Source organism: Orcinus orca, chromosome 3, assembly GCF_937001465.1.
Source record: "Orcinus orca chromosome 3, mOrcOrc1.1, whole genome shotgun sequence".
In the NCBI taxonomy this organism is placed as follows: domain Eukaryota; kingdom Metazoa; phylum Chordata; class Mammalia; order Artiodactyla; family Delphinidae; genus Orcinus; species Orcinus orca.
Window position 1 is genome coordinate 84,499,681 of NC_064561.1, and position 11,771 is coordinate 84,511,451.

The window sequence follows — 11,771 nt, forward strand, 5'->3', positions numbered from 1 at the left end:
TAAAGTCTATTTTGCCTGATATGAGAATTGCTACTCCAGCTTTCTTTTGATTTCCATTTGCAAGGAATATCTTTTTCCATCCCCTCACTTTCAGTCTGTATCTGTCCCTAGTTCTGAAGTAGGTCTTTTGTAGACAGCATCTATATGGGTCTTATTTTTGTATCCATTCAGCCAGTCTATGTCTTTTGGTTGGAGCATTTAATCCATTTACATTTAAGGTAGTTATCGATATGTATACTCGTATTACCATTTTCTTAATCGATTTAGGTTTGTATGTAGGCCTTTTCCTTCTCTTATGTTTCCTGCCTAGAGAAGTTCCTTTAGGATTTGTTGTAAAGCTGGTTTGGTGGTGCTGAATTCTCTTAGCTTTTGCTTGTCTGTAAAGGTTTTAATTTTTCCGCTGAATTTGGCTGAGATCCTTGCTGGGTAGAGTAATCTTGGTTGTAGGTTTTTCTCTTTCTTCAGTTTAAATATGTCCTGCCACTCCCTTCTTGCTTGCAGAGTTTCTGCTGAAAGATCAGCTGTTAACCGTTTGGGGCTTCCCTTGTATGTTATTCATTGCTTTTCCCTTGCTGCTTTTAATATTTTTTCTTTGTATTTAACTTTTGATAGCTTGATTAATACGTGTCTTGGCGTGTTTCTCCTTGGATTTATCCTGCATAGGACTCTCTGCACTTCCTGTAATTGATTGACTATTTCCTTTCCCATATTCAGGAAGCTGTCAACTCTAATCTCTTCAAATATTTTCTCAGTCCCATTCTTTCTCTCTTCTTCTGCGACCCCTGTTATTTGAATGTTGGTGTGTTTAATGTTGTCCCAGAAGTCTCTGGGACTGTCCTCAGTTCTTTTCATTCTTTTTTCTTTATTCTGCTCTGTGGTAGTTATTTCCACTATTTTATCTTCCAGGTCATTTATCTGTTCTTCTGCCTCAGTTATGCTGCTATTGATTCCTTCTAGAGAACTTTTAATTTCATTTATTATGTTGTTCATCATTGTTTGTTTGCTTTTTAGTTCTTCTGCGTCCTTGTTAAACATTTCTTGTATTTTCTCCATTCTACTGCCATGACTTTGGATCATCTTTACTATCATTATTCTGAATTCTTTTTCAGGTAGACTGCCTATTTCCTCTTCATTTGTTTGGTCTGGTGGGTTTTTACCTCTCTCCTTCATCTGCTGTGTGTTTCTCTGTCTTCTCATTTTGCTTAACTTACTGTGTTTGGGGTCTCATTGTCGCAGGATGCAGGTTCATAGTTCTCGTTGTTTTTGGTGTCTACCCCCAGTGGCTAAGGTTGGTTCAGTGGGCTGTGTAGTCTTCCTGGTGGAGGGGAGTAGTGCCTGTGTTCTGGTGGATGAGGCTGGATCTTGTCTTTCTTGTGGGCTGGACCATATCTGGTGGTGTGTTTTGGGGTTTCTGTGACATGATTTTAGGCAGCCTCTTTGCTAATGGGTGGGGTTGTGTTCCTGTCTTGCTAGTTGTTTGGCTCAGGTTGTCCAGCACTGGCGCTTGCTGCTTGTTGAATGGAGCTGGGTCTTAGCATTGAGATGGTGATCTCTGGGAGATCTTTCACCGTTTGATATTACGTGGCGCTGGGAGGTCTCTGCTGGACCAATGTCCTGAACTCGGCTCTCCCACCTCAGAGGCACTGGCCTGACACCCAGTCGTAACACAAGACCGTGTCAGCCACATGGAGAGGGGGGAGAGTTGAGAAGGTGGGACAGTGCAGAGGGAAGGCTGACTTGGGGTTTCATCTGTGGCTTCCTTCCACCCTTGGCTACTGAGCTGCAGAGAAGGCAGGAGCTGCTTACCCATCCTCCCTCTTCCTCTTTCCCTTGACTTTTACTATTTTTTGTTTTTAATGTGCTCACATACATTTATATGTAGTTAAAGAAGTATAGTTTGGTTTGTGGTTTTCCTTTCTCTTTTTTCTTTTTTTCACAAATCCTTTGGGATTTTAATAATCACTTTGGGGTTAGAAATGAGTTCCCTCAGTGACATTAATGCCTTTACAATATTTAGTCTTCCTATCCTGCAACATGGTTTATTGTTCCATTTATTTTAGCTCTCATTTTAAGGACATCAGTAAAGTTTTACATGTTTTCTTTTCTTTGAAGACTTTTTGGTTAGCTATATTTTATGGGGTTTTTTTGTCGTTGTTGACATGGTGAATGTAATTATTTTTTTCTATTGCATTTTCTAATGAATTATTACTGAATTGCAGGAAAGCTATTGATTTTTGTGTGTGCATTGTTCCAGTATCTAGCCATCTTGATGAATTCTGTAGGTTCTAAATGTTAAAATTTATTTTCTTGGGTACCTGGAAACCTCAGGCCCGGGAGCCAATTTTTGCTGGGGACGCACACCTGGGCAGCCATGGGAAGCCAAGGATACAGCATTACATTTAATCTTCATGTCTCTGTAGGCTCCTCTTGGCTGTGACAATTTCTCATACTTTCTCATACTTTCCTCATTTTTGATGGCCTCGACAATGCTGAAGACTAATGCCCTGTTCTAAAGGCTCAGAGTCTTCTGCTTCAGTTGGCAGAAAGTGAAAGAGACAGTGGAGGAGCCACTTCAGATTCATAAAAACCCAAGCTTAGAGCTCTCAGAGGAGGTGGAGACATTCAGATGCCTTTTACAGCAGGGAACTGATGTGCTCAGGTGGTTCTAATGTTTCCCAAGCCATCTCTATCACTGGGGGTGGCAGGGCAGTGCCCTGAAATTTTCCCTGGAGGAACAGAATTTAACTTTGCAACATGGATAAGAAGTAAAAGTCAATATTCTCCACATAAATAGCCAATTATTTCTCTGCTATTTGTCAAAAAGACTTTCCTTTTCCCAATTGAATTGATTTTTTGCCTTTGTCAGAAGTCTTTAGAACATAGAGAGAGCTGTCCATCCTTTTTTACTTCTGGTATGGAGCGATGGAGATCTCCTCTAGCACCCAGTGCTAAGGCAACATTTCCAATTTGAATCTTCCATTGGTCAGGCTGCTGCAGGCGGCCCAGCTTTAGCAAGACCAGCCAGATGGTTGAGAGTCTTGGTGCTCCAGCCAGCTGTCAGGACTGAGCCTCTGAGGTGGGAGAGCCGAGTTCAGGAAATTGGTCCACCAGAGACCTCCCAGCCCCACGTAATATCAAACAGCGAAAGCTCTCTCAGAGATCTCCATCTCAATGCTAAAACCCAGCTCCACTCAATTACCAGCAAGCAACAGTGCTGGACAGACTATGCCAAACAACTAGCAAGATAGGAACACAACCCCATCCATTAACAGAGAAGCTGCCTAAAATATAATAAGTCCACAGACACCTCAAAGCACACCACCGGAGCAGTCCTGCCCACCAGAAAGACAAGATCCGGCATCATCCACCAGAATACAGGCACCAGTCCCCTCCACCAGGAAGACTACACAACCCACTGAGCCAACTTTACCCACTGGGGGCAGACACGAAACACAATGGCAACTAAGAAACTGCAGCCTGCAAAAAAGAGACACCAAACACATTAAGTTATGCAAAATGAGAAGACAAAGAAATACACAGCAGATGAAGGAGCAAGGTAAAAACCCACCAGATGAAAAAAAATGAAGAGGAAATAAGCAATCTACCTGAAAAAGATTTCAAAGTAATGATAGTAAACATGATCCAAAATCTTGGAAATAGAATAGAGAAAATACAAGAAATGTTTAAGAAGGACCTAGAAAACTAAAGAGCAAACAAACAATGATGAATAACATAATAAATGAAATTAAAATTTCTCTAGAAGGAATCAATAGCAGCATAACTGAGGCAGAAGAACAGATAAGTGACCTGGAAGATAAAACAGTGGAAATAACTACTGCAGAGTAGAATAAAGAAAAAAGAATGGAGGACAGTCTCAAAGACCTCTGGGACAACATTAAACACACCAATGATTGAATAATAGGGGTCCCAGAAGAAGAAGAGAAAAAGAAAGGGATTGAGAAAATATTTGAAGGATTATAGTTCACATCTTCCCTAATATGGGAATGGAAATAGTCAATCAACCAGGAAGTGCAGAGAGTCCCATACAGGATAAATCCAAGGAGAAACATGCCAAGACACATATTAATCAAACTATAAAAAGTTAAATACAAAGAAAAAGTATTAAAAGCAGCGAGGGAAAAGCAATGAATAACATACAAGGGAAGCCCCAAACAGTTAACAGCTGATCGTTCAGCAGAAACTCTGCAAGCCAGAAGGGAGTGGCAGGACATATTTAAACTGATGAAAGAGAAAAAACTACAACCAAGATTACTCTACCCAACAAGGATCTCAGTCAGATTTGGCAGAAAAATTAAAACCTTTACAGACAAGCAAAAGCTAAGAGAATTCAGCACCACCAAACCAGCTTTACAACAGATGATAAAGGAACTTTTCTAGTCAGTAAACACAAGAGAAGGAAAACACCTACAATAACAAACCCAAGACAATTAAAAAAATAGTAATAGGAGCATACATGTTGATAATTACCTTAAATGTAAATGGATTAATGCTCCAACCAAAAGACATAGACTGGCTGAATGGATACAAAAATAAGACCCATATAGATGCTGTCTACAAAAGACCTACTTCAGAACTAGGGACAGATACAGACTGAAAGTGAGGGGATGGAAAAAGATATTCCTTGCAAATGGAAATCAAAAGAAAGCTGGAGTAGCAATTCTCATATCAGGCAAAATAGACTTTAAAATAAAGACTATTACAAGAGACAAAGAAGGACACTACATAATGATCAAGGGATTAATCCAAGAAGAAGATAAAACAATTGTAAATATTTATGCACCCAACATAGGATCACCTCAATACATAAGGCAAATACTAACATCCATAAATGGGGAAATCGACAGTAACACAATCACAGTAGGGGACTTTATCACCCCACTTTCAGCAATGGACACATCATCCAAAATGAAAATAAATAAGGAAACACAAGCTTTAAATCATACATTAAACAAGATGGAGTTAATTGATATTTATAGGACATTGCATCCAAAAACAACAGAATACACATTCTTCTCAAATGCTCATGGAACACTGTCCAGGATAGATCATATCTTGGGTCACAAATCAAGCCTCGGTAATGTTAAGAAAATTGAAATTGTATCAAGTATCTTTTCTGAGCACAACAGTATGAGACTAGATATCAATTACAGGAAAAAACTTTAAAAAGTACAAACACATGGAAGCTAAACAATATACGACTAAATAACCAAGAGATCATTGAAGAAATCAAAGAGGAAATCAAAAAATACCTAGAAACAAATGACAATGAATGCCTGACAACCCAAAACCTATGGGATGCAGCAAAAGCAGTTCTAAGAGGGAAGTTTAGGGCTTCCCTGGTGGCACAGTGGTTGAGAGTCCACCTGCTGATGCAGGGGACACAGGTTCGTGCCCCGTTCCGGGAAGATCCCACACGCCATGGAGCGGCTGGGCCCGTGAGACATGACCACTGAGCCTGCGTGTCTGAAGCCTGTGCTCCACAACAGGAGAGGCCACAACAGTGAGAGGCCCGCGTACCGCAAAAAACAAACAAAAAAAAAACAAAAAAAAAAAAACAAAAAAAGAGGGAAGTTTATAGCAACAAAATGCTACCTCAAGAAACAAAAAAACCTCAAGTAAACAACCTAAATTGATACCTAAAGCAATTAGAGAAAGAAGAACAAAGAAACCCCCAAAGTTAGCAGAAGGAAAGAAACCATAAATATCAGATCAGAAATAAATGAAAAAAATTGAAGGAAACTATAGCTAAGATCAATAAAACTAAAAGCTGGTTCTTTGAAAAGATAAATAAAATTGACAAACTACTAGTCAGACTCGTCAAGAAAAAAAGGGAGAAGACTCAAATCAATAGAATTTGATATGAAAAAGGAGAAGTAATAACTGACACTGCAGAAATACAAAGGATCATGCGAGATTACTAGAAGAAATTCTATGCCATTAAAATGGACAACGTGGAAGAGACGGACAAATTCTTAGAAAAGAATAACCTTCTGGGACTGAACCAGGAAGAAACAGAAAAGATAAACAGACCAGTCACAAGCACTGAAATTGAGACTGTGATTAAAAATCTTCCAACAAACAAAAGCGCAGGACCAGATGGCTTCACAGTTGAATTCTATCAAACATTTAGAGAAGAGCTAACACCTATCCTTCTCAACTCTTCCAAAACATAGCAGAGTGTGGAACACTCCCAAACTCATTCTACAAGCGACCATCACCCTGATACCAAAACCAAAGTTGTCAGAAAGATAGAAAACTACAGGCCAATATCACTGATGAACATAGATGCAAAAGTCCTCAACAAAATACTAGGAAACAGAATCCAACAGCACATTAAAAGGATCATACACCATGATCAAGTGGGGTATCTCCCAGGAATAAAAGGATTCTTCAATATACTCAAATCAATCAATGTGATAAACCATATTAACAAATTAAAGGAGAAAAACCATATGATCATCTCAATAGATGCAGAAAAAGCTTTTGACAAAATTCAACACCGATTTATGATAAAAACTCTCCAGAAAGTAGGCATAGAGGGAACTTACCTCAACATAGTAAAGCCCATATATAACAAACCCCAGCCAACATCATTTTCAATGGTAAAAAACTAAAACTTTTTCCTCTAAGATCAGGAACAATATAAGGTTGCCCACTCTCACCGCTGTTATTCAACATAGGTTTGGAAGTTTTAGCCACAGCAATCAGAGAAGAAAAAGAAATAAAAGGAATCCAAATTGGAAAAGAAGAAGTAAAACTGTCACTGTTTGCAGATGACATGATACTATACATAGAGAATCCCAAAGATGTTACCAGAAAACTACTAGAGCTAATCAATGAATTTGGTAAAGTAGCAGGATATAAATTTAATGCACAGAAATCTCTTTCATTCCTATACACTAATGATGATAAAGCTGAAAGAGAAAATAAGGAAACACTCCCATTTACCATTGCAACAAAAAGGATAAAAATACCTAGGAATAAACCTACCTAAGGAGACAAAAGACCTGTATGGAGAAAACTAGAAGACACTGATGAAAGAAATTAACAATGATACAAACAGGTGGGGAGATATGCCATGTTCTTGGATTGGAAGAATCAACGTTGTGCAAATGACTATCCTACCCAAAGCAATCTACAGATTCAATGCAATCTCTATCAAACTACCAATGGAATTTTTCACAGAACAAAAATTTCACAATTTGTATGGAAACACAAAAGACCCCGAAGAGCAAAAGCAATCTTGGGAAAGAAAAACAGAGCTGGAGGAATCGGGCTCCCAGACTTCAGACCATACTAGAAAGCTACAATAATCAAGACAGTATGGTACTGGCACAAGGACAGAAATATAGATCAATGCAACAGGATAGAGAGCCTGGAGATAAACCTACACACATATGGTCACCTTATATTTTATAAAGGAGGCAAGAATATACAATGGAGAAAAGACAGCCTCTTCAATAAGTGGTGCTGGGAAGACTGGACAGCTACATGTAAAAGAATGAAATTGGAACACTTCCTAACACCATACACAAAAATAAACTCAAAATGGATTAAAGACCTAAATGTAAGGCCAGAAACTATCAAACTCTTAGAGTAAAACATAGGCATAACACTCTATGACATAAATCACAGCAAGATCCTTTTCGACCCACCTCCTAGAGCAATGGAAATAAAAGCAAAAATAAACAAATGGGGCCTAATGAAATGTGAAAGCTTTTGCACAGCAAAGAAAACCATAAACCAGATGAAAAGACAACCCTCAGAATGGGAGAAAATATTTGCTAATGAAGCAACTGACAAAGGGTTAATCTCCAAAATATACAGGCTGCTCATGCAGTTCAATATCAAAAAATCAAACAACCCAATCCAAAAATGTGCAGAAGACCTAAATAGACATTTCTTCAAAGAAGGTATACAGATTGCCAACAAACATATGAAAGGATGCTCAACATCACTAATCATTAGAGAAATGCAAATCACAACTACAATGAGGTATCACCTCACAATGATCAGAATGGCCATTATCAAAAAATCTGCAGACAATAAATGCTGGAGAGGGTGTGGAGAAAAGGGAACCCTCTTGCACTGTTGGTGGGAATGTAAATTGATACAGCCACTATGGAGAACAGTATGGAGGTTCCTTAAACAACTAAAAATAAAACTACTATATGACCCAGCAATCCCATTACTGAGCATATACCCTGAGAAAACCATAATTCAAAAAGAGTCATGTACCATAATATTCACTGCATCTCTATTTACAATTGCCAGGACATGGAAGAAACCTAAGTGTCCATTGATAGATGAATAGATAAAGAAGATGTGGCACATACATACAATGGAATATTACACAGCCATAAAAAGAAAAAAAATTGAGTTATTTGTAGTGAGGTGGATGGACCTAGAGACTGTCATACAGAGTGAAGTAAGTCAGAAAGAGAAAAACAAATACCGCATGCTAACACACATATATGGAATCTAAAAAAATAGAAAATGGTTCTGAAGAACCTAGGAGCAGGAGAGGAATAAAGATGCAGATGTAGAGAGTGGACTTGAGGACACAGGAAGGGGGAATGTTAAGCTGGGACGAAGTGAGAGAGTGGCATGGACATATACACTACCAAATGTAAAATAGATAGCTAGTGGGAAGCAGCCGCATAGCACAGGGAGATCAGCTCGATGCTCTGTGTCCACCTAGAGGGGTGGGATAGGGAGTGTGGGAGGGAGATGCAAGAGAGAGGAGATATGGGGATATATATTTACGTATAGCTGATTTACTTTGTTATACAGCAGAAACTAACACACCATTGTAAATCAATTATACTCCAATAAATATGTTAAAAAATAAAATAAAATTTATTTTCTGAGTTGTTTTATAGAGGCAATTAATTTATCTGAAAATGATGAGAATTTTACCATGAACCACCCTTTACCAGAACTATATTCTTTCATCAGTGCATTTAAGACTGTAAATTCACTCCTTGGTTCCATATTAGCTGCATCTAACAAGTTTGGATATGTAGTATTTGATTGTTGTTCAGTTCTCAATATTGCAGTCCACTTTGTTTTTATTGTGATAAGAACAGATACCATGAGATCTACCCTCAACAATTTAAAAAGTGTACAGTGCAGTAATGTTAACTGTAAGCACAATGTTGTATGGCAGATCTCTAGAACTTTTTCATCTTGTATAACCAAAATTTATATCCATTGAACAGCAACTCCCCAATTTCCCCTTCCCTCAGCCCCTGGAAACCACCATTCCACTTTCTGCTTCTGTGAATTTGACTAGTTTATCTACCTCATATAAATGGAATCATGCAGTATTTTTCCTTCTGTAACTAGTTTATTTCCCTTAGCATAATATTCTCAAGGTTCATCCATGTTGTCATATAAGGCAGGGTTTCTTCCTTTTTTATGGTTGAATGATATTCCATTGTATGTATATTTCACATTTTCTTTATCCATTAATTGGTCAATGGACATTGAGGTTGTTTCCACATCTTGACTATTGTGAATAATAATGCAATGAACATGAGAGTGCATACATATTTTTGAAACTCTGGTTTCAATTTTTTGGATAAATACCCCAAAGTGGGATTGCTGGATCATATGGTACTTCTATTTTTAATTCTTTGAAGAGCCTCCACATTGTTTTCCATAGCAGCTGCACCATTTTACATTCCAATTAACAGAGTACAAGGATTCCAATTTCTCCACATTCTTGTCAACACCTCCTTTTTTTTTGGTAATGGACATCCTAACAGACATGAGATGATATCTCATTGTGGTTTTGATTTGCATTTCACTAATGATTACTGATGTTGAGCATTTTTTCATATACGTGTTGGCTATCTGCACATCTTCTTTCAAGAAATGTCTGTTAAAATTCTTTGCCCATTATTTAAAAATTTATTTATTTAATTAATTTATTTTTGGCTGCACCGAGTCTTCATTGCTGCTCGCGGGCTTTCTCTAGTTGCAGCAAGAGGGGGCTACTGTTCATTGTGGTGCACAGGCCTCCCATTGCGGTGGCTTCTCTTGTTGTGGAGTACAGGTTCTAGGCACACAGGCTTCCGTAGTTGTGGTACATGGGCTCAGTAGTTGTGGCTCGCAGGCTCCAGAGCACAGGTTCAGCAGCTGTGGCACACGGGCTTAGCTGCTCCGCGGCATGTGGGATCTTCCTGGACCAGGGCTCGAACCCACGTCCCCTGAATTGGCAGGCGGGCTCTCAATCACTGTGCCACCAGGGAAGCCCGCTTTGCCCATTTTTAAATTAGGTTATTTGATTTGTTTGTCTTTTTAAAAAATTAATTAATTAATCAATTTTAATTAATTTATTTATCTTGCCTTTGTGATGTAGGAATTCCTTATATATTTTGAATATTAACCCCTTATCAAATACATGGTTTGCAAATATTATCTCCCACTCCACTGGTTGTATTTTCACTCTGTTGATTGTTTCCTCTGCAGAGCAGAAGGTTTTTAGTTTGCTATAGTCTCACTTGTCTATATTTGCTTTTGTTGCATTCTATTTTGAATGGGATCTCTCCCTCTCCCTGTTAAATATTCCTCCCTATTTCCCTTAGATTTATAATTACTCCTTCCAGGCCCCCTGGGGTTCTTATTCTAGAAACAGTGGTGTTTTAGGACTCCTTTTCTGTGGCGACATTGAAACTATCAAAGATGCTGTCACCCAACCAGCAATTCCTGTGTCTTGGTCTAGGTCATTGTCCTCCCACCTCCTTAGTTGCAACTCTAAATAGGGCACATCTGTAGCATTTTTAGCTTCCTTTGCCTCTTTAGATGAGCCCCATCATAGCCACTGATTTTAAGGAATAAGCCTTATTTTGATTACATGGAAAACTTTCAGTTCCAAGTACCTCATAGGAGCTGAACTTCTACCACCTATATCTGATTTTGGATTTTAACACCAGCAAACATGCACCATCAGCCCTGCTCGATACTGTGTTTCTGGTTTGTGAAGTTGTTAATATTATTTTTGAATTTAGCTGGTTTTGCTTATTTTTTCTGTTTATGTTTTATCTGTCACTGGAGCAGAGAGATTCCATTAAATTATGGCCTTCCCCTCTGTTTCTCTTGGTCAGAGACTGCTCCTCCTGTGTGCCCTGTTGGCTTCACTGCTCACTGTGTCACCATCACTCTGTACCTTCAGGGTTGCTTGTTTCTGGTTTTCAGAGGAAAAGCAGCTCCTACTCAGAGAGGCAGAAAGGCTGACTCACTATCATTATATCTAAACCTAGTTCTTTAAGGTGTTCCCAGATCTTGCTCTTTGAATTATCCTCTGGTCTTTGAGCTCTCTTTCTCTGCTGCTTCCCTTTCTGAATGAAAATGTACTAAAGCCTCCTTTTGATAAGAGAAAACAAACAAAAACCAAGAACAAACAACAAATATTTCTTTCCTTAACCCTGCTACTCCCTTGAAAGATATGGCTCTTTCTTTCTCTTTAGTGTTAAACATTTTAGAGGAATATTGCATAGTAGCTAAGTCTAATTCTTTTACTCCCATCTCATTATGCTGTTTGCAATCTGGCTTCTATTATAAGCAAACTTCCCTCTCAAAAGTCATTACTAAATCCTTATAGACAAAACACAATGGCCATTTCTTGGTTTTCATCTTTCTTAACCCCTCTGTAGGACACAAAGGAGCTGTTCACCCCTTTATGCTTATAAGTCATCCCTACTTCTATATGTCTTCCCCTGAGGCTCTTTGCTCACCCTTAGTCA